The sequence below is a fragment of the Aethalodelphis obliquidens genome, unplaced genomic scaffold, assembly GCF_003676395.1.
Source record: "Aethalodelphis obliquidens isolate GAN/ISIS:26980383/991018 unplaced genomic scaffold, ASM367639v1 scaffold38, whole genome shotgun sequence".
Taxonomy (NCBI): Eukaryota; Metazoa; Chordata; class Mammalia; order Artiodactyla; family Delphinidae; genus Aethalodelphis; species Aethalodelphis obliquidens.
In genome coordinates this window covers 1,547,993-1,570,013 of record NW_020837982.1, presented here as the reverse complement: position 1 = coordinate 1,570,013, position 22,021 = coordinate 1,547,993, and the positions used below count along the sequence as shown (strand labels likewise).

General features: G+C 44.5%; 1 protein-coding gene and 1 long non-coding RNA gene across 2 annotated transcripts in view; one reads left to right on the top strand and one right to left on the bottom strand.

Moving 5' to 3' along the window:
* MYO1D (myosin ID) overlaps positions 1 to 22,021 on the bottom strand; it is a 355,995-nt gene that overhangs the window by 29,456 nt on the left and 304,518 nt on the right. The window lies entirely within an intron of this gene.
* LOC113632767 (uncharacterized) lies at positions 6 to 4,325 on the top strand. Its single transcript, XR_003437943.1, has 2 exons — positions 6 to 2,205; positions 4,215 to 4,325. It is a non-coding gene; the product is annotated as an uncharacterized LOC113632767 (long non-coding RNA).

The following is a 22,021-nucleotide window of genomic DNA, read 5'->3' as shown; positions in this document are numbered from 1 at the left end:
GCTCGAACCCGTGTCCCCTGCATTGGCAGGAGGAGTCTTAACCACTGCACCAGCAGGGAAGCCCCAGGCACAGTTCTTCTTGATGAGGAGATAGCAGAGGTTTCCAACCAAGAAAAATCTTCCATTGACCACCCGGAACTGTTTTCCATTTCCTTTCGAGAGAATTCTTACAGTGGAGAGGAAGTGTTCTGTCACATACGGGCCCCACGAAGTCCCTTCTTCTCCCCACCCCTAACTTTCTGCTCCCGGCAGATAGGAGCTGATGCCAGGGCCCGCAATTATCAGCAGTGCCATACAGCACCACCGCTGGTCTCTCCACGATGACTTTTCATAGGACTGTTTTTCACCTTTTCACAATGGGTGTCTTTCCCCAGCCCTCACCATCAAGTGGTATCTTTATGCAGCAGTATACGTGGTGTTTATGATGACAGCACATGCCTCTCATAACTGTAACACAGTATTTGGCATGGGATTCAACTTTTTGCCTGAAAAAAGGTCCCAGGAACAAGACCTCCATCCAAACGCAGGGCTTCAGAATGACACTGGTGGCATCTGAAGCCGTGTCTGGTGCCTCCAGATCCACCCTGTATGCTGGTGAGATAACTGGCTGGTGGTGGCCCACCACAGCAGGGGGGGCCCGCGTGGCTATCCGAGGGGTGTGGGCAAGATGAGTGGTGACTGGGTGTCTAGTCTGTTGAGATACTGCCAGGCACCGTGGGCCAGGGGCCAAGGATCTGCTTCCTGCCCTTGCTGGCTTGACATTCTAGAGATGCCCTGTCAGACAGGCAGAGGCAAGATGTTCCCCGCACGAGTCAAAGCTAAGCAAACGCAAAACAACTTGATTCTCATGTAACAAAACTGGCCTGTTTGGGGTCTACCCAGTGTAAGGCTTGTGCCCGTCCTGGCCCACCAGGTTTGGGGGAAGAGGGTGTCCTGACTGGAGGACACGTTTAACGTCCTCTGCCCTCTGGAGGGCTGGCTGCGAGACACCCAGGACCCCGCGGCTTCTGCAGATGGCAGAAAGTACACAGATAACAAGCACAAGGGCAGTGCAGGGAAGCTGGTCTCCTCAGATTCAGGAAGTCAAGAGGGAGGGTAGCTAACCCTTCCATAGAACTTGGGGGTATGTGCGTGGGAATTATGGGGATGGGCAGAGGGTGGGCTGAAGAACAGCCCCGCAAAAGGTATCCACATCCTGACCCCTGGGACCTGTGATTGTAACATTATATTGCAAAAAAGGACATTGCAGATGTGATTACATAAGGATCCTGAGACAGGGAGAGTATCCTGAATTATCCAGGTGGATGCTAAGGGCAATCACAGGTGTCCTTGTAAGAGGGAGGCAGAGGGAGACTTGACACGGACAGGAGAGAAAGATCAGTGAGGCAGAGACTGGAAGGATGTGGCCACGGGCCAAGGGGTGCCGGCTGCCCCAGAAGCTGGAGGAGGCAAGGAGCAGATTCTCCTTAGGGCCTCTGGAAGGAGCACAGTACTGCTAACCCCTTGCCTTTAGGCCAGAATCAAATCAGCGATACTGATTTTGACTGCTTTCGGCCTACTGACCTGCGGTACTGTGAGAAAACAGGTTTCTGTTGTTTAAGCCAGGGGTCCCCAACCCCCAGGCCGCAGGCAGGTGCTGCTCTGCGGCCTGTTAGGAACCGGGCCGCGCAGCGGACGGTGAGCGGCGGGCCTGTGAGCGAAGCTCGCGTTACCGCTCATGGAAAAACAGTCATCCACGAAACCAGTCCCTGGTGCCAAAAAGGTTGGGGACCACTGGTAAGCCACCAAGTCTGTGGTTATTTGTTACAGCAGCAACGAGAAACTAAGCTACAGTTTAGGTAGATGGGCCAGTTGATAAGACTTCTGACTCAGTTCCAACAAGCATTATAGTGGGGGAGCAATAAAAGAGAACAAGCATTTCATAGTATTATATTCACTACGTGGAGCCAGTATCAAAATTCGGAACGAACACACACGCCCACCCCTCCTGGATGTGAATCAGCAACTGCTCTTATCTAGCTTTGCAGCGTTAGGCCATCTCTAGAGTAATTCACTGCAAATTGGAACAGGCAGCTGTGAATTGAAAAAGAGAAGTGTGGGACCATCTCCCCCAGCTTAATCGGGGAGAGCCCAAGAAGGCATCGCGGACGCACGATGGAGACAAGAAGGGAAGCAGAGGAAGATGAGGAGAGGCTTCCCTTTGAGGTGTGCACACCCTGGTCAGCGGGGAGAGGAACACACGCCTCAGAACAAGGGAAGGGAAGGACCTGCCTGCACCTCTAAGAAGCTGCTCGCTCAGGAAGAATAAGGGGTGAAGGAAGGCCTGACCCTTTTTCTGTTCCATCTTAAAACTCTTCCCTAGGGATAAGTGGTATCCTCCCAGGCGGTGATTTATTTTTAAAAAGAGGACTACAGGGGCATCTGATTTCTGGGTGCGCTTCGTGGCCGCGGCCAGCATGGGTGGTACGGGTGCCGCTTTGGGTGGGTGCGATCTTTGGGCTCCTGTGTCATTTGGGGGGTGGGGTGGGTGTCATTTAGCTTAGGGAACGGCTTCCAGCTTAGGAGGCTATGGTGTTTCTATGGTCTCTCCAAGGGAAGACGAAGGGGCACAGGAGGTGAGAAATGCCCGGGGGCAGGGACGATCACCCTTTCCCTGGGCCCGGCAGCAATACCAGAGGCTCCCCAGAGACAGGCTCCCGGCCACAGAGGAGGCCCTGTGCTGACTCCCCGCGGGTCCACAGACGTGGGGACCAGTCCCCTCACTGTGGCTGGGACCACAGCCCCGGGCTCCCAGTTGGACGGACCCCTGAACGATAACGTCTTAAACCCCCAATTCATTTCCTGTCAGCGCCACTTACTAAACATGCGCAGTATCTGCGGCACTGGAGGGGGAGGGGAGGTCGGCACAGAGGAGGCTGTGTGAGGGTTTGCAGGAAAAGCACAGTGGACCCTAAACAACACGGCCTTGAACCGCGCTGGTCCCCCTACACACGGATTCGTACTCCACCATCTGAGGTTGGTTGAGTCTCTGGGTACAAAGGAACAAGGTGTATGGAGGGCCGACTATATCTACCTGGATTTTCGACTGCGGGGAGGGTTGCACCCCTAACCCCCGTGTTGTTCAAGGGCCAGCTGCAGTGGGCACAGTCTCCTTTCTCCGGGGAGAAGCAAAGACAAAGACCCAAACCAGACAAAGATACGGGTGGCACGTGTCTTAAGGCCCTGACCCCAAGAGGAACTAGCAAAGGAGCCGGAAGCTGTGTGCTCATCAGGCCCCCACTTCTCCTGCCTCCGCGGTCTTTGGTTTTAAGTCTTTTTGTCCATCTGTAAAATGGGGTTAGTATAATTACAAATGGCTGGGCTTAGTAAAGACAATTGAAGGTGATAATGTATGTGAAAGCGCTTTTTAAGTCACAGTAATTGTGTCCCAACCTATGGTATAATAATGTCCAGCATAAGGAAATATAAAACATGATACTAAATGAGGGGTAGAAAAAAATACGGACTGTTAGCTTCATGCCAAGAATAGAATAATTTCACTGTGACTCATCAGGACACTCCGGGACAATAATAAGAGACATCTTTCCAGGCCTCCAAGAGCCGATCTACCCCGACTCCAGCCACAGGCAGTGGTGCCCATGCCAGGACCACACTCCCCAGCCTCAGGGCTTGAGCCTGGATGGAGGTCATGTGATACAGAGTGGACCTTCCTTGGGAGTCATAGATTTTGAAGTAGGAAAGATGTTCTCTTTCCTGGAAGTTGCTATGCTGGCATGATACAAGCCTGCAGCTTCCCATGGCCACTTTTCCCCCTGTGTAGAAGAAGCCTGTAGTAAGACAGAATGAGGCCAACACACAGAGACTGGGGGGAGTGGGGCCGAGAGAGTCTGGCTCGGGGAAGAAAAAAGGGTCTTGCTTCTAGTGCTTAAGCCCCCAGGGTCCTACAACTCTGTGAGTTCCTTCCAGGCGATTCGATTTTGGGTTTCAACTGGTCGCTTCATCTGAAAGAGCTCTGATTTATAGTGTGAGCTTACTGTGCAATACTAAATAAACCTTGATGAAGGGCAAATAAGAATGTTGTTGGAGAAAGATTCTACAGAGGTCATTGTTTTTCCTGAAAAACATGAGATCAGCTCAGCATTTGGAGATATCAATCCCCAGTTTTCTAAACCTGGCTCAGCATTAACCACCTTCTGTATTAATCAAACAAAAAGGCCACGTGCATGCGGCATGATGACTACCAGGAGAAGCTAGATTATTCTAACACCTGACGAGCACGACCGGCATGGGGAAGTGAATTCAACATATACACAGAAAATAATGCTGCAATGTGGACAAGAGTGACTGGGACAACAGTTCAGCTTCTAGACTATTAAGCAGCAGTTATTATTTTTCATACTGTTTGCTTACTGAACAGGAAAAATTCATGTTTCAACAGTAGCATCAGGACTCACAACATGGTACTATCGTAGAGGCCACTGAACTTAAAGCTTACACTCGCTCTTAATGGCTACATCGTTATGTGGCTGCAAACCACCATCACCAGAGAGCTGATCTGCTGTGGCGTGGCATCTACTCCATCACGCTCCTGTCGGGTAAGAAGGCTCTCGAGGCCCTACCCTGCACCATCCCTGGCTCCAGTATGGCTATTGAGAATTCCATTGACGACATCCAGCTTAAGCAGCGGGAAGACAGTTCTCTGAAACAAGTACCAGAGACAAAGGAATGATAAAAATATGAATCTTTCTCTGAGCCCTTTTCTGGTCTCCATCTTTCTTTTCTCTTTTAACCAGACAGGACCTGCCGTCTTTCGAACCTCTACACAAGTTTATATCTGCTACGAATAGGGCCTACTCAATGACACGAACCCAGAAATTAAGAGACTGTAGCAGATGAAACAGTATAGTCCCAACCCCTTGTGGTGACCCACGGCCTTAAAAGAGGTGCCCACAGTGGGGGTATTCGGATTAATCTAAGAAGCATAAATGGGGGATTATTCAAAGTCCAAGAGAACCAGTACTGGGTAGACGATCTCACTAAAAATTCGATGTGCATCTTAGAATACGTAGAGACTGGTGTGTCCATTCTGTCACAGCAGAGCTGAGGCCCTCTGCTCCCATTACTGGGTATAAAACAATTCTATTTACCTTTGTCCACACGAAGGTTATTTTGCACGGTGGTATGAAATGAATGAGAGACGCTCTTTAAGAAGCCAGCCTTCATTATGGCAGCTTGCTTCCCTGGGCTTTCCAGGTCAATGAATTCAGCCAATAGTTGGTTTTCTACCTTCGCTCCTGTCCCTTGATGTCCCTGAAGTGCCTGACGTGGTGGCTTTAGAACCCCCTCTTATGTGGCCTCCGTGGTACAGCATGTTCTCGTCTTCCTGCTCTTTAACGTTCCCGTCCTCTTCTCCCCACCTCTCCCCTCTTCCTCCATGTGTATGGCTTCACTTCTATATGCTGATAACTCCCACATCTATACCTATAGCCCATCTGAATCCCCAGCCTTAGACTCAGCGGCCTCCTGGGCATCTCCTCTTGGCTGGTTTATTGTACAACCGCCCACCTGAGAAGCCTGCAGGTGCTCCTAGACTCCACCCTCTTTCTCTCACCACGTCTCTCCTTTCATCCTTACTACCCCTACTACGCCTCCACTACCCACACTTCCATCGAATCTCACCCAAATCACTGCAACAGCTTCCTTTCCAGTCTCCCTGCCTCCCCTCCACTCCTGAAGCTGCAACCAGAATGATCTTACAAAGATATAAACGTGTAAGTTACAAATCTGATCTCTTGCTCGAAGCTCTCCTTGAGCTCCTCCCTGCTCTCAGGAACAAGTCCAAACTGTTGCCGCCATCTCTGTGATCTGCTTGCCTCTCCTGTTCGGGGCTCCAGACCTACTCAACTATTTCCAGATCCTCCTCGGCGCTGCTCGCAGTTCCTGGCTTTCACTTGCCTTTCACTTTGCCAGCACACTCCTTCCTCGTCACCCCTTCCCTAGTCCAAGTTTATCCTAAGGAAATAATCTGAAATGCCAACGTGTATTTATTATAGGATACTCATCGCAGCACAAATTACAATAAAAACCCCCCTGAAAACTACCCAAATGCCAACAAAAACGGTTTTAAAATGACTGCATGAAGTTTTGTGTTACTGGGAAATTGCTTGTAGTATATTAAGCGAGAAAACCAAATTACGAAACTTGCTTTCTCCATCATAACTTCATAGATACTAAAATAGCAGTGGTTATTTCTGCATGGCAAAATCACTGGTGGTTTAAATTTTCTTCTTTAGACTTTTCTATGTTTTTCACAATTTACGCATGAACATGCAGTAATTACTTTCCTGATTAGGAAAAAAACGCAGTGATTTTTTTTTTTTTTTTTTTTAAAGAGGAATATCCCTGAACCAGGTAATATGAGGGTGGATGTAGACAGACCAAGTCTCAAGGGAGGAGTGCTTTGTGTGGAAAGTTTAAATCAACTGGTGTGATATCTAGAAGCTTGTTAGTGATTTCTACAATAATCTGTTGCAAAGGGTGAGGTTAAAAAACAGCTGAAGAGGGTGTGGGAAGTTTCTGCTGATGCTCCCATGACAAATGCTAGGGCTAATATTAACTCCTCATTTTTGGGATGTGTGTTTCCATCACTGAATAAATTCCCTCTGCCCGCTCCTCTTAAACCCTGTTGATATGCGCATGTGTTTCCGTATTGTTGAACCAGCTGGAGGGCCCCAAGAATTGAGTGAGCAAAATATGGTTAACTCTTAAACCCCCCAGCTGCTGTGCTTCAGTCAGCAGGGAGCAACAGGTGGCATCCTTGCCAATCTGTGTGTCCAGCTATGGACAGAGAATGGAAAGTTAACACACAAACGTTTTGTTCTCCAGAAAAATGAAAATCATTCAGCTAAGTCCATACAGCTGTATTCAGTGGCCACTTGTGATACGTCTGTCTTTGCAAAGTAACAGGAGACACTGAGTGCGGGCCTGAGAATATGACATATAAAGGGAGTTTCCCACCCAATCAAGCATGTATGCTATTTCCATGAAAGGTTCTTTTCTGTCTTAATTAAATTTGGAGTTTAATCCATAAGCCATGTTGGAAGAGAAGGGTATCCTTTTGGGAAAATGAAATGAAACTTTTAGCTTACACAAAAACATCATCTTAAAGCATAAAACTGAAAATACAGCATCTTTTGCTCACTTAACTGCGGACTGAATTTTCACTTTATGACCTAGCACAGAGCATTTGTTGCCAAGCATGTATTAAATAACGAAGTAATCAAGTAAATAACTGAAAAACATACTTCTGAAACCAAGAGTTCAATCTTTTGGAAGAGAGACAATATTGTACTAATATAATACTTATAGAAAACCCAATAACATTTAGATAAAATCTTTGAGAATCTCAGAGTGTTTTCCCTGCAGATACAAGCCTGTGGCAACAAGAGGGAGAATGGCCAGTTTCTTATGTGTCACCCTGTTCCTGTGAAGAGCGTCTGTCCTCAAAGACATGAGAGGCAGGAGACAGTAAGAGAGAAGGGAGCAGAGAAGAGTTACAAGTCTCCTAGCCACAGACTCTGATTCTGTTATTTTCTAGATCTGGAAAAAAGGAAACCAGTATGAAATCATAAGTCACGTCTTGATGAGGGACAACAAAAGAAGATCCTATTGTATCAGGTCATTTAAAACTCCAAATTGACTTTCATTGTTACAGCTGGATAAAGTGAGCGAGTTCTTATTGATTTAGATATGAAAATGAACCAGAAATATGGCTGTTTGGGTTAAGTGAGTGATGAACCCTATGTCCTGGCTTAATTTCCTAGATTTTCAAATGGATAATTCTAAAGGCAATGCCAATTTATTAGTTTCTCAGAATTAGATTTCAGTTGAAAAAAAAAAACCAGTATGAATAAGAAAATATTATTATGCAGTATATTTCATTTTAAAGTTTGAATTATTTCTTGGAATCAGACCTGGGTCTGATCTGTAGAATTTTCCACTCGGCAGCCTTAAACATTGGCAATATTCCAACAATTGTTACTGACTCCTTTTAAGCTTCTTTACCCAGGATTTCATTTTGGTGGTTGAAAAAAAGTCCCATGAATCGCATCCTTTCACAGCTAGAAATCGAAGAGTTCACACTTCTTGTCAGCAGGAAGTGGAGGTTGGGAAGAATTCTATTTTTGGAGTTAAAAGGCCACCTTTGACCCAGAAATGTGTGGTTGGATGAAAGACATTTCTCTGTTCTGTCTTACTTGATTTACCCAAGAAATGGAGAAATGCAACTTCAGCGGACTTGTTTCCTCCTAGTGCCCTAAGATAACCCACACTGACCAGGTCTCAAGAATTTTAGATTTTCAGGTGTTTATTTTGGTCTTATGTGACCCATGTCACAATCATTTAAATCTATATTATTCAAAACCTTCCAAGTTGAAATCTTGACTCTTTAAAAAATTTTTTTTATTTTTTAAAGTTTATTTTTTTGGGTATGGACCATTTTTAAAGTCTTTATTGAATTTGTTACAATACTGCTTCTGCTTTATGTTTTGGGTTTTGGCCCCGAGGCATGTGGGATCTCAGCTCTCCGACCAGGGATTGAACCCACACCCCCTGCATTGGAAGGCGAAGTCTTAACCACTGGACCACCAGGGAAGTCCCAAAATCTTGACTCTTGTTCCAAGATATGAGGGTCAGAATTTATTCTTCTAGATCAGGGGATGGGAAATGAACAGTCTGAACCAAGGGCTGGCCGTTAAGTAGCAAAGGGATCCTAGAGAAAGAAATGAATCCACAGAGAAAGAAACGTATCCTAGTACACTGCTTGGCTCTGAAGAAAACTATGTTTATAACATTATAGTAACATAAAGAGGCTAGTTATTGGTTTTCAGCTTTAAAGTCAATCACCAAAGTGTAAATATTAATATTAACAACGTAAAAGTAAAGCTCTAAGTGCCAAAAAATTCAAGCAGGGGCACTTGTATCTTCATTCCACATACTGGTGAGTTAAGAGATGGTCAGGTCTGAAGTTGATGGAGCGTGAAAAAGAGATTCTAGTATATTTTTGTATTTCACAGATTGTAAAAGCTCACATCTTTTCAACCTTTAATATATTTGAAACTGGGATGCTCCTTACTCTTGAGGATACCTTAAAAGTATAATTGGCATGTTGTTTTCCTTAGTGGAATATAAAATAATGGTGCATCTTATAATAGGTGGCATCTTCGATTTGATAATGCAGTATTCTGAGTTGTAAGAGTAACTAATAGTAAACTAAAGACAGTGAAAAAACTAACAGTAATTGGGAGGGAGCGACCAACGGCAGCTAAATAAACCATCATCTCTTAGAGTCAAAGGTCAATAGATAATGTCTCAACACGATAAATTTATAGGGACTTCCCTGGTGGTCCAGTGGTTAAGACTCCACGCTCCCACTGCAGGGGGCCTGGGTTTGATCCCTCGTCAGGGAACTAGATCCCACATGCCTGCTGCAACTAAGAGTTCATATGCTGCAACTACAGATCCCGCATGCTGCAACGAAGATCTGATGCAGCCAAATAAATAAATAAAAAAACATGATAAATTTTTAAAAGATGACAGCATAAGCATGTTGTTTATATACCTTTTCATTAAAAACCCTTCCACTATTTGATTTTTAAAAAAACATACTGTATGTTTCTCATGGTTGCTGTAACAAATTACCACAATCTTGGTGGCTTAAAAAGAAATTTATTCTCTCCTAATTCTGGAGGCCAGAAGTCTGAAATCAAGATGTTTCTAAGGCCACATTCCTTCAGAGGTTCAAGGGTTCTTTGCCTCTTCCAGCTTCTGGCGGCTGCCAGCATCCCCTGACTTGTGGCTGCATCACACCAATCTCTGCCTGTGTCTTCATATAACCTTCTCTGTGTGTGTCAAATCTGCCTCTGCCTTTCTCTTATAAGCACATTCATGGTAGTACTTAGAACCCACCTGGATAATCTAGTATATCTCCCAATTTCAAGATCCTTAATTATATCTGCAAAGACCTTTTTTCCCAAATAAGTAACATTCACCGGTTCCTGGTATTAGGACATGGACATACCTTTTTTAAAAATTTTTTTAAAAAATTAATTTTATTTTTGGCTGAGTTGGGTCTTCGTTGCTGCACACGGGCTTTTCTCTGGTTGCGGTACGCAGGCTTCTCATTGTGGTGGCTTCTCTTGTTGTGGAGCACGGGATCTAGGCGCACGGGCTTCAGTAGTTGTGGCACACGGGCTCTAGAGCGCAGGCTCAGTAGTTGTGGCGCACGGGCTTAGTTGCTCCGGGGTATGAGGGATCTTCCCGGACCAGGGCTTGAACCCATGTCCCCTGCATTGGCAGGCAGATTCTTAACCACTGAGCCACCAGGGAAGCCCATGGACATATCTTTGGGAGCCATTATCAGCCTACTCATGCATTAGTTTGATTAAAAAAAAAATACACGGCTTCCCTGGTGGTGCAGGGGAGCCTGCGCTCTAGAGCCCATGTACCACAACTACTGAAGCCCGTGCGCCTAGAGCCCGTGCTCCGCAACAAGAGAAGCCACCGCAATGAGAAGTCCGTGCACCGCGAAGAAGAGTAGCCCCTGCTCGCCGCAACCAGAGAAAGCACAAGAAACAAAAGAAAAAGAGATAAATTGCACTTCAAGATTAAAAACTTGTGTGTGTCAAAGGATACCATCAAGAAAGTGAAAAGAACTCACAGAATGAGAGAAAAAGATTGCAAATAATATAAATGATAAGGAACTTGTATTGAGAATATACAAAGAGCTCTTAGAACTCAATAATAAAAAGACAAACAACAATTTAAAAATAATCAAAAGATCTAAATAGACATTTCTTTAAAGAAGATACGAAACTGACCAAAAAAAAAAAAAAAAAAAAAAAAGAAACACGAAAAGATGCTCTACATCATTAGTCATCAGGGAAATGCAAATCAAAACCACAAGGAAATACCACTTCATACTGACTAGTATGGTGATAATAAAGAAGACATAACAAGTATTGGCAAGGAACAGAGAAACTGGAACCCTCATACACTGCTGGTGGAAATATAAAATGGCACACTGCTCTGGAAAATAATTCGGCAGTTCCTCAGAAAGTTAAACACGGAGTTACCATATGACCTAGTAATTTCACTCCTAGGTATATATCCAAGAAAAATGAAAACAAATCCACACAAAACTTATATAGGAATGTTCACAGCAGCCTTATTCATGATAGCCAAAAAGTGGAAACAGCTCACATGTTCATCAACTGACAAATGGATACACAAAATGCTGTCTGTCCACATAATGGAATGTTATTTGGCAATGAAAAGGAATGAGGAAGTGATAGGATACATTGCCGCCACAAACATGACCCTTGAAAACACTACATTAAGTGAAAGAAGCCAGTCACAAAGGACCACCTATTTTATGATTCCATTGTATGAAACATCTAGAGTAGGAAAATCCATAGTGATAGAAAGCAGATTGATGGTTGCCTGGGGTTGGGTTAGGGGTTTAGAGGGAATGGGGGTGGGTGACTGCCAATAGGTATGGGATTTCTATTTGGGGTGATGAAAATGTTTTAAGTTGATTGTGGTGATGGTCACACAACTGTGAATATACTAAAAACCAGAAAATTATATGCTTTAAATGAGTGAAGTATATTGTATGTGAATTATATCTCAGTAAAGCTCTAGATAGACAGCCAGTCTACAGGATCAGTCTTTGGTCCAGTCTTAGCTCCAGGAGAATGTGTAGATGAATAAGACAGAACATGTATGGAAGGCCTTAGCAAAGTCCCTGGCACTTGGTAGATACCCTACACGTGACCACTGTTATTATCTACCTGGCATTTGAAGCTTTATGGGACTTGGCCCTTGCCTACCTCTGGCCCCTTTTCATCCCTTTAACCCTCATTCAGGGCAGCCTCCATCACCTCCCCCCCCGCCGCTATACTACCTCTTCGAGTCCCCTGAAACAGGCACAGCACACCCTGCTTTTACTAGAATACTCTCTTTCTCTGCTGCCTTCACCTGGCTAATTCCTCTTTTCCTCCCCTTCTGTGTATCCTCAGCTGTATGTCTCCAGGAAGTGTCCCCTACAGGCTCTGAAGACCACCCATCCTTTCCGCCAGGTCAGCTGTGGGCACACAGTCTCTCACAGCACTCACCATGCTCCAGGGCATCTGTCTGTCTGCTGTGTCTTACTCATTTTTATATGCTCAGTGGCAAGCAGAGTGACACAGAGTAAGAAGTGAACGTGCTCAGTGACCGCTGGGCCTTAAGAGAATTACCGCGGCACCGCTAGTACAGCAAAATCTCTCCCAGGAAAAAGGAAAGATTTTCCCCTTGCTTTCCAGACTGCAGAACGTCCCTGTTTCTCTGGGGCTGGGAGCCCAGTGCGACTGCTCTTGTGCCTTATCTTAAATGCATACATGTGCAGACTCGCCCACCACCTGCTTCCCATGGAGTGACGAGGGAGGGATGCATGGCCTCGCTCGTGACCCAGGTCACGTTCCATTTTAGCCGTGGCCCTGTTGGTGTATTAGCACTGAACTGATGCACACGTTCAGACACGTGTACTTAATGGAAGGGACAGCTAAAGAGCAAAAACGGTGTGATGTTCACACCTTGCAGCATAGGGAAAATGCATTTGCAAACCTGTAGGAGGTAATGCTCAAAAAAAGCCCACAGTCTGGGGACAGGAAGGCATGACTGTCATAAGCACGGTCTGTGATGAGTCCAGGGAGGCCTCTAACCCTCAGAGGCAGCTAGTGCCCTAATCCAGAGGCACCCACGCCAGGGCAGAGGACGTGGGGAGCGAGGAGATGCTGGATTTGGATAATCCAGCATCTGGGTAACTGAAGTGGATCACTTCCACTCCAGTTATTGTAATCTGTGATGCGCAGATCTGAGTGTCTGGTGAGAGTTACCTGGAATAGGAGGGCTGCCATGCTGCCCAACTCTGGGGCAGACCCCTTCATATCACACTCTAGGTGAGAGGCACCCTCCCAAGTGCTGCCCTGCAGGGACCCTGCCTAACTCTTGATTAGATAACCCTGTGTCTGTTACAGCAGTAAGGGCTTGCTTAGTTTTATCTGATGCTGGCATTCTTTTCAAAACACTGTCTAAATTGTACATGGGACTTAATGAAACGGAGCTATATTTTAAAGGATCCTCAAACACGAGGAGGGATGAATTGGTAAGAACTTTTGTCAGTGGCCACGTCTTAGGGCAGTACTCTTAGCAAACACTAGCAACTGTCTCTTGGCTCCGGTGTATTTTATTGGTTAGGGTTAGAAAAACAATGAAAGGCCAGTAGCTCTCAGGGATCCTGGGAAAATATGCAGATGTTATGTCTGAAAGTCAGTACATTCGCCTATAGACAAATGAGACTCAACTACACCTTCTTCATGGGTGTCCTGTCAGCCAGGCTTTTCCTTCTCTTTATTAAAACAGAAAAGGAGGGCTTCCCTGGTGGCGCAGTGGTTGAGAGTCCGCCTGCCGATGCAGGGGACACGGGTTCGTGCCCCGGTTCAGGAAGATCCCACATGCCGCGGAGCGGCTGCGCCCGTGAGCTATGGCCGCTGAGCCTGCGCGTCCGGAGCCTGTTGCCCCGCAACGGGAGAGGCCACAACAGTGAGAGGCCCGAGTACCGCAAAAAAAAAAAAACAAAACAAAAAAACAGAAAAGGATCAGTACTGGCATATGTGCACACATGTGTACACAGACCACACCCTTTACCTTCTATGCTATTCTAATATACTTACATATACATACATATATATATATATATATATATATATATAAATTAGTCAAATTTCCTACCTTATTAGTTGATCCGGTAGACTATTTGATGGAAGATAAAATGAGGATTTTTAGTTCTCTGTGGTGTTTCCTTCTCTAAACTTCCTCTTCCTTGTAACTGAGCCCAGACCTGGCCCACCTGCCTTACAGCACCAACACGGAGCCACTGCTTAATGTAGCGGGAGGGGGGGAGGAGCAATCTGCCCACCTTCCAAGGTCCCATCAAGTATCCCCTCCTTTCTGACCTCTCCCCGCTTCACGCCGTGGCCCCAAGTCTGCACCTCTCTTTAGGAAGAATGGATAAGAACACGGGCCGAGGAGTCAACGAGGACTGAGCTGAAATCCTGGCCCTGCCGCTTACCAGCCGTGGGCATCTCTGGCAAGCGACATGGCCTCTCTGGGTCTCAGCTTCCTCATTCGAAAAATGGGAGCGATACCCAACCCATGTGGGCTTACGAGAAGCTGAAGGAGAAAAACGTACCCGAAGCACAAGGCTCAGGGGTAGCGTCCAGCCAGCGGCCCCCACACGGCAGCACCTTCTCTTCCTTTATTGCGCTTCCTTCTGAATTTATTCTGCCCCCCTTATTAGACTGTGAACACTTTGAGGGATCAAATATTTATTGAACGAATGGGGAAATGGATGTGAGAGGAACGGAAGACCACTGCACTTCCGACTAACAAGGCGGTCCTGAAGAATCACGACCACTCCCTTACTCTGCCCTCCTCTGGCTCCCAGTGAATCGATCAGACTAAGGTTGTATGGCTTTACCGGCCAGATGGTCGATTTTCACCAGCAAAGAAAGCAAGGTATGAAAGGTTAATTAGGATACATTCTTACTGTAATACGTTACCTCTCTGCTCAAATTTCATATGCAATTGACCACAGGAATGACAGCCCAGATTTCTGAAGGTATCCGGCTGATTTTTTTTTTTTCCATATTAAGTGTCTCTCTCTCTGTACTATATTGTAGAATAGAAGTAGGCTGACATGCTTTCCTCCTTTGCTTCTGTTTGTACACTATTAGAATTTAAGGTCTGTTTCTCTTTTCTCGGCTTTTTTTCTAAAGGACTTGGGATACTTGAGGGTATGCATCTGAAGCCCTGGGCTAGATTCCTGTGATCATTAATTTCATCAGGTTTGGACAGGACAAGCTTAGAACGGAGACTCAAGTAATTCTTTCACACCCCTGGAATAACAGGCACTGAGGCCTCCACAGACCACGTGGCTGCAGATTCAGTTCTGGATTCCCTCCCCTTGGTACACCCGCCTCGGAGTCCCCAGGCTGCTTGTATAACGGCCCTGAGCATTATACAAGCGTTTCCATTCTGATGCTGCACTGAAAGAAATGGCTCTCCCATTATGGATTTAGGCACTTGGAGGGTTGAACAGTAGCTCATCCACTCTGTAGTTTTCCTTTGGAATTCAGTAATGAACTCATTAAATCACCAACTTGTTGTGACAGGAAGTCATTCAGATGCTGATGCTATTGCCATGGAAACCATTCCTCCACTCTGGAGCTCCGTCTGTCTCTGCTGAGGAGCACCCCAGCTCCATAATTACTGTCATTCCCCAAATAACACAGAGCCATCACCGCTCTGAGCAAATCCAGAAGCAGGGCATACAGAGTCTCTATTCTGCTTTCAGACTAATCCTTGTTGGTTTCGGTATTTTTAGCACACATTTCATTCTGTACCAGTTGTCTTTTTAATTCCTACATGCTGGCTCCTTTCCAGCACCTTTCCTAGAGAAGCAGACAAAGGATTTTTGGGGGGATAGCTGTTAGGGATACTGTTTAAAGAGAAACCACTGCTTCCCCAAATCTTTGTGTTTCCAAATATGGAAAAATGAGTTCTGTCTTTTGAGACCCTGAGAAACAAATCCTAAATTCTATTATAGTTCATATCCTATAAAGCCTAAAGGTTTATGGATAGATCAGTAATGCCCAAATGCAAGTTCAGGGATGCAACTCCAAGTACAAAGTGATGTTTGCTTTATTTTGTTTGCACTATCTAGGCTGTTGCTGAGGGCCAATACTGAAGGCTGACCGAGTCACAAAAAGGGAGAACGCTATTATCCAGTGCAGCAGTCACGTCTTTTTTGAATATGTAATGGTACCTGGTATATGGGGAATTTTAAACATAACCATCACTTAGCAAACGAAAGACACTGCACCAGGCATTTTGCATTCTGTTTCATGATTTAAATTTATCTGCCTGAAAATCCCGCGAGGCAGGTATTTTTATCCCAGTTTTACAGCTCAGGAACGTGCAGCTCAGCGCAGTTAGGTAAATTAAATAAACGCCATGCTCTTCCATACTGCATAGGTGTTACCACATCGCACAAGCTGTGCCCACAGGGGTAAAGGTGACTTCTGCTGCCTCAGCATCATAGATGCCTGGATCAGGAAAAGGCTTTCACGATTCTCTTTTCCAACCAACCAACACCTTCTAAGACATCCCAGCTGATTGTCTGCTCTCAGCTTGGGTACAACCAGTGATGGAGAATTTACTAAGACCAGTCAGTGTTTGGACAGCAGTCTTGGTCTGTTCCTCACATGAGCGAAGAGCAATCATTGTTGGAGCTTCCACTGAGTGCTAAACTAAGGAAACTTGGTTCGGGCTGGAAGATTGTCCTCTAGAATATCCGGGTATGGATGGGAGGAGAGGGAAATGAGAACGAGCCAGGTTAGGATGTGTTTGAGCTCAACAAGAGGATCTCAGCTGATCACTGACTCTATGACCACTTGCCCCACGGGGAAGAAACCTGTTCCTCAGTTTTCTGAGGAAAAGAAAGTTTTGGCTTCCCCCAAAACACGGGAAGCCGTGTTTTGGATGAGACTCAAATTATACACACACATAGACACACACTCTCCACAAAATGTATAGCTGTTTGTTCCAAATAGAAACACCAAGATTTAAAGAAGGGCGGTGAGCAGTGATCTACCTTCTGGAAAGGTCAGCAAGGTCAGAGGAGGCACACAACACTGACCTTGCAGCTTCCTGAAGCTCTATGTTTAGTGCCGTTAAGGTAATTTCTTTCTGCTCGTGGGAATGAGGTTTACTCTTATAAATGCTCACTTGCCTCTGCCTTAGACTCTAAACTCTTTGGTGGCAAGATCTGTGATATCTGCAGATGTCTATTTACCTGTATGACCTGTGACAGGCCTCTTTAACCCAGATGCCTCTCTTATCCTCATCTGTAAACTGAAGGATACTGTTAACTCCACTCTCTACCTTGTGGGAGTATTGTGAGGTTGAACTGCAAAGTACAAAAAAACCCTGAGAAAAGTATCAAATCTATAAAAATGTGCCTTAACTCAGTATTCTATAAACAATTTAAAGCTTAATATTTATATTAGATCAAGTCTCTTTACAATTACCATGGAAAACAAAATGATTTTCAAAGCTTTGAGCAGTGATTTCTTTTAAGCAATATTCAATACAAAAATTTCGATAGTACAGAGTTGTGATTTTTTTTGGCATTCACTGCCTCATGATCTAACCTGTTGCAAAGATGAAAGCAAAATTTTCCACAGTTAATCACAGAGGATTAGTAAGGCCTCTATAATTCTGCATCATTAAAAATGAGCAGATCACACACTTGAGTCCAATGTTTTTAGTCTTTATAGATTTGTTTTCTAAGTAATTAAAAAGGTACTTGTGAATACACTCTGCCGACTTCTAAAAAGTATTTGGGGATAGCCTACAATAAAAGGAACAGAAGTAATAAAAATGGAGTAATTTAAAAATAATCTTTTCATCCAATTCACAGCCATTTCTTCTTAATAATATCTATGAAACAGAATTAATCTAGAGTTACAAATGAGATCGTCTAGTTTCTGACACTGAAAGTATTTTATTCACTGTAACTAAACACAGAGCTGGTAATAAATGACTTCTGGGGGTGAGGGTGGGGTCTGTGAAATGGACTAAACTATAGACTCAAAGAGAATGAACATCAATGTGATCATGAAGTGGATTAAATCGAGATGCAGCATATGCCCAGATCACATGTTTTATTTCCACTTGGATGTAACAGCTAGTTTTATGCAGAATATGCTAAGACAACCACACAGAAGGGAAATGAGTCACTTGCTAAATACCAGAAAAGCTTAGGCCAACTGCCTAGATGGAGGCTCAGCCACGTCTTTTTCTGCCTCTGTTCCACTTCTATATCCTGAAGGCACTACCTTGTTTGAATCACAGGAGAGAAATCTTTTTGGCAAATATATATTGGACACATCCAGCCTTATTCTTTCCCCATGTCTCTCTCTCTCACTCTCTCACACACACACACCCACCCACCCATCATATCCAGGAGGCTTTGGAATGCATGTGGTTTTCTTTCCCCAGCAGTCTTACCTCCATAATTATGTTCGATCTAGACTAACATTAAAATATTTTGCTCTTCCTGAGAAAGCAGCAATCAGCATGAGGTTCCGTCTTCTCTTGGAATGATAGCCCAGCATCCTTTCTCTCTCTCTCCCCTATATGCCCACCAGGATAAAAGCCCTGTCTTGCTTACTCTCTGGTACAGTGCCTGGCATATTATTGGTAATCAATAAACATTTCTTGGGTGAGTTGAATAAATATTTTTGGTCTCTCCTCCACTGGCTATCTGCTTTTTCCTCAGCCTAAAAGCAGGTACAAGTCTCCCATTAAAGACCAAAAAGCCCACCATTCTTTTCTCCTCACGAGCCATGAAATGCCCCCAAATTAAAAGAAACTATCCTGAATGCCAGTGCCCTCCTGGCTATTGTTCCCTCTCTCATCACACCTTACGGTCAAGCTTTTTAAGAGAGTATATACATTCCCTTTACTCCTGTACTGTTTATTCTTTAACATTATTTTGCAATCCATCCATCCATCCATTCCCTCCCTCCCTCCCATTCATCTGTCCACCTACCCTCTTCCTCCCATCTTTCCCTCATCCATTCAGCTGTCTTCCATCCCCTTCCTCCCACTCTCCTTCCTTTGCTTCTGTAAATAAATATCAATATCTGCGATGTACCAGGTACCGCACTGGGAATACGGTATTGAAGAAGACACAATCTCTGTAGTGGAAGTGTTCTTGATCTCGTGGGAGATATGGGTGTGTAAACCTGAGATTCTTAAACTGGGGTACAATTCCCCTGGCTACTCAGGAGTGTATTATAGTAAGTGAAGCCCTGGAACAAACATAGAGAATCTTCCAGGAGGATCAGCTTTACTCCATGTAAATAACTGGAAACATTTAACACTCAAATTAAAGCCAGTGTTTAAAAAGACAGAATGAAAAATAGCATGAAAAGTAGCTTAATGGTTAAAATAAAACACAGCACTTTAAAAGAAACATGCCATAGGCTGTTTTAGGATATGACCCCAGTGAATGTTGAGTTTACTCTTCCCTTGCTAGGGGTATTTCCTAAGTCTGAAGAGCACTGATAAGTAGGTAACTGCCACACAAGGTGACGCGTTAGCCTAGAGGTAAGAACTCGAGTTCTGAGCATGAATGGGACAATTCTGGGGAGGGGTAGGCAGGATTACCTTTACAGAGGAGGTGACGTCTGAGGTAGCTCCTGGAAGATGAGTGGTTTACCATGTGGAAAAGGAGGGGACCGTCGCTGTGGGCAGAGGAAGCAGGATGCACAGCTATAAGGAGTTGGGAATGGGTCTGATACATGAGAAGCACAAGGAGGAGTCTAGCGGTAGCTGAAAAAGGAGGTGGGTTTTGACTGTACAGAGAAGAGCCCAGTTAGCGTCCTAGAATAACGATACGTCCAATGCTGGAGACCATTTTCTATCCTTGAAACTCTTCTTCTCTTGGGACCGCTGTGTTCTGGTTCTCCTACTTCTTCGGCAATTTCTTCTTAGTTCCTTTTGCTTGTTTTCCCTCTTCAACATGCCTCCCCTAGCCCTTGTATTTTAGCATTCCCCAGAGTTCCTTCTTGGCCATGTTTTCCTTCTTATTCTCCTCACATGGATGGTTTCATTCACTCCCTCTGCTTCAACTTCCTTTAAGCAGCTGGCTTCCAAATCTACATTCCCCAGTGCAGACCTCTGGCCTCCAGACACCCGTTTCTCATTGCATGGTTATCTCAACCTAAATCGACCTATACCCTTTCAAAACAAGTAAGTCCTAAGCTGTCTCTATCACCTTTCATGCTCCTTCCTCCTTTCTAAGGCTGTTTCTGCCGGTCTCTACAGTCTAGGTTAATAGAAACACAATCACCCGAATAAAAACTCCAGAGTCACCAGTTACTTTGCTTATCACTTATAGCCAATCAGCACCTCTCTTAAACCTCTGTTAAATGCCCCCTTTCCGATTCTGATCCAGGGTCCTTCCTGGTGGCACACACATTGCTCAGTCAAGATGGATTCCAGCAAGAAGGATTCTAAGAGAAGATCCACCGAGACGACCACGGGACGTCCAGATTAAGACCACGTGGCAGGACCAGAGGGCAGACAGCAGAAGCAAGAAGAACTACAATCCTGCAGCCTGTGGAACAAAAACCACGTTCGCAGAAAGATAGACAAGAGGAAAAGGCAGAGGGCTATGTACCAGATGAAGGAACAAGATAAAACCCCAGTAAAACAACTAAATGAAGTGGAGATAGGCAACCTTCCAGAAAAAGAATTCAGAATAATGATAGTGAAGATGATCCAGGACCCTGGAAAAAGAATGGACGCAAAGATCGAGAAGATGCAAGAAATGTTTAACAAAGACCTAGAAGAATTAAAGAACAGAGATGAACAATACAATAACTGAAATGAAAAATACACTAGAAGGAATCAATAGCAGAATAAATGAGGCAGAAGAACGGATAAGTAACCTGGAAGACAGAATGGTGGAATTCACTGCTGCGGAACAGAAGAAAGAAGAAAGAATGAAAAGAAATGAAGACAGCCTAAGAGACCTCTGGGACAACATTAAACGCAACAACATTTGCATTATAGGGGTCCCAGAAGAGAAGAGAGAGAGAAAGGACCCGAGAAAATATCTGAAGAGATTATAGTCGAAAACTTCCCTAACATGGGAAAGGAAATAGCCACCCAAGTCCAGGAAGTGCAGAGAGTCCCAAACAGGATAAACCCAAGGAAAAACATGCCGAGACACATAGTAATCAAATTGGCAAAAATTAAAGACAAAGAAAAATTACTGAAAGCAGCAAGGGAAAAACAACAAATAACATACAAGGGAACTCCCATAAAGTTAACAGCTGATTTCTCAACAGAAACTCTACAAGCCAGAAGGGAGTGGCATGATACACTTAAAGTGATGAAAGGGAAGAACCTACAACCAAGATTACTCTACCTGGCAGGGATCTCATTCAGATTCGATGGAGAAATCAAAAGCTAAGAGAATTCAGCACCAGCAAACCAGCTCTACAACAAATGCTAAAGGAACTTCTCTAAATGGGAAACACAAGAGAAGAAAAGGACCTACAAAAACAAACCCAAAACAATTCAGAAAATGGTAATAGGAACATACATATCGATAATTACCTTAAACGTGAATGGATTAAATGCTCCAACCAAAAGACACAGGCTCGCTGAATGGAAACAAAAACAAGACCCATATGTATGCTGTCTACAAGAGACCCACTTCAGACCTAGGGACACATACAGACTGAAAGTGAGGGGATGGAAAAAGATATTCCATGCAAATGGAAATCAAAAGAAAGCTGGAGTAGCAATACTCACATCAGATGAAATAGATTTTAAAATAAAGAATGTTACAAGAGACAAGGAAGGACACTACATAATGATAAAGGGATCAATCCAAGAAGAAAATATAACAATTATAAATATATATGCACGCAACATAGGAGCACCTCAATACATAAGGCAACTGCTAACAGCTATAAAAGACAAAATCTACAGTAACACAGTAATAGTGGGGGACTTTAACACCTCACTTACACCAATGGACAGATCATCCAAAATGAAAATGAATAAGGAAACACAAGCTTTAAATGACACAATAGACCAGACAGATTTAATTGATATTTATAGGACATTCTATCCAAAAACAGCAGATTACACTTTCTTCTCAAGTGCGCATGGAACATTCTCCAGGATAGATCACATCTTGGGTCACAAATCAAGCCTCAGTAAATTTAAGAAAACTGAAATCATATCAGGCATCTCTTCTGACCACAATGCTGTGAGATTAGAAATGAATTACAGGGAGGGCTTCCCTGGTGGCGCAGTGATTGAGAGTCCGCCTGGC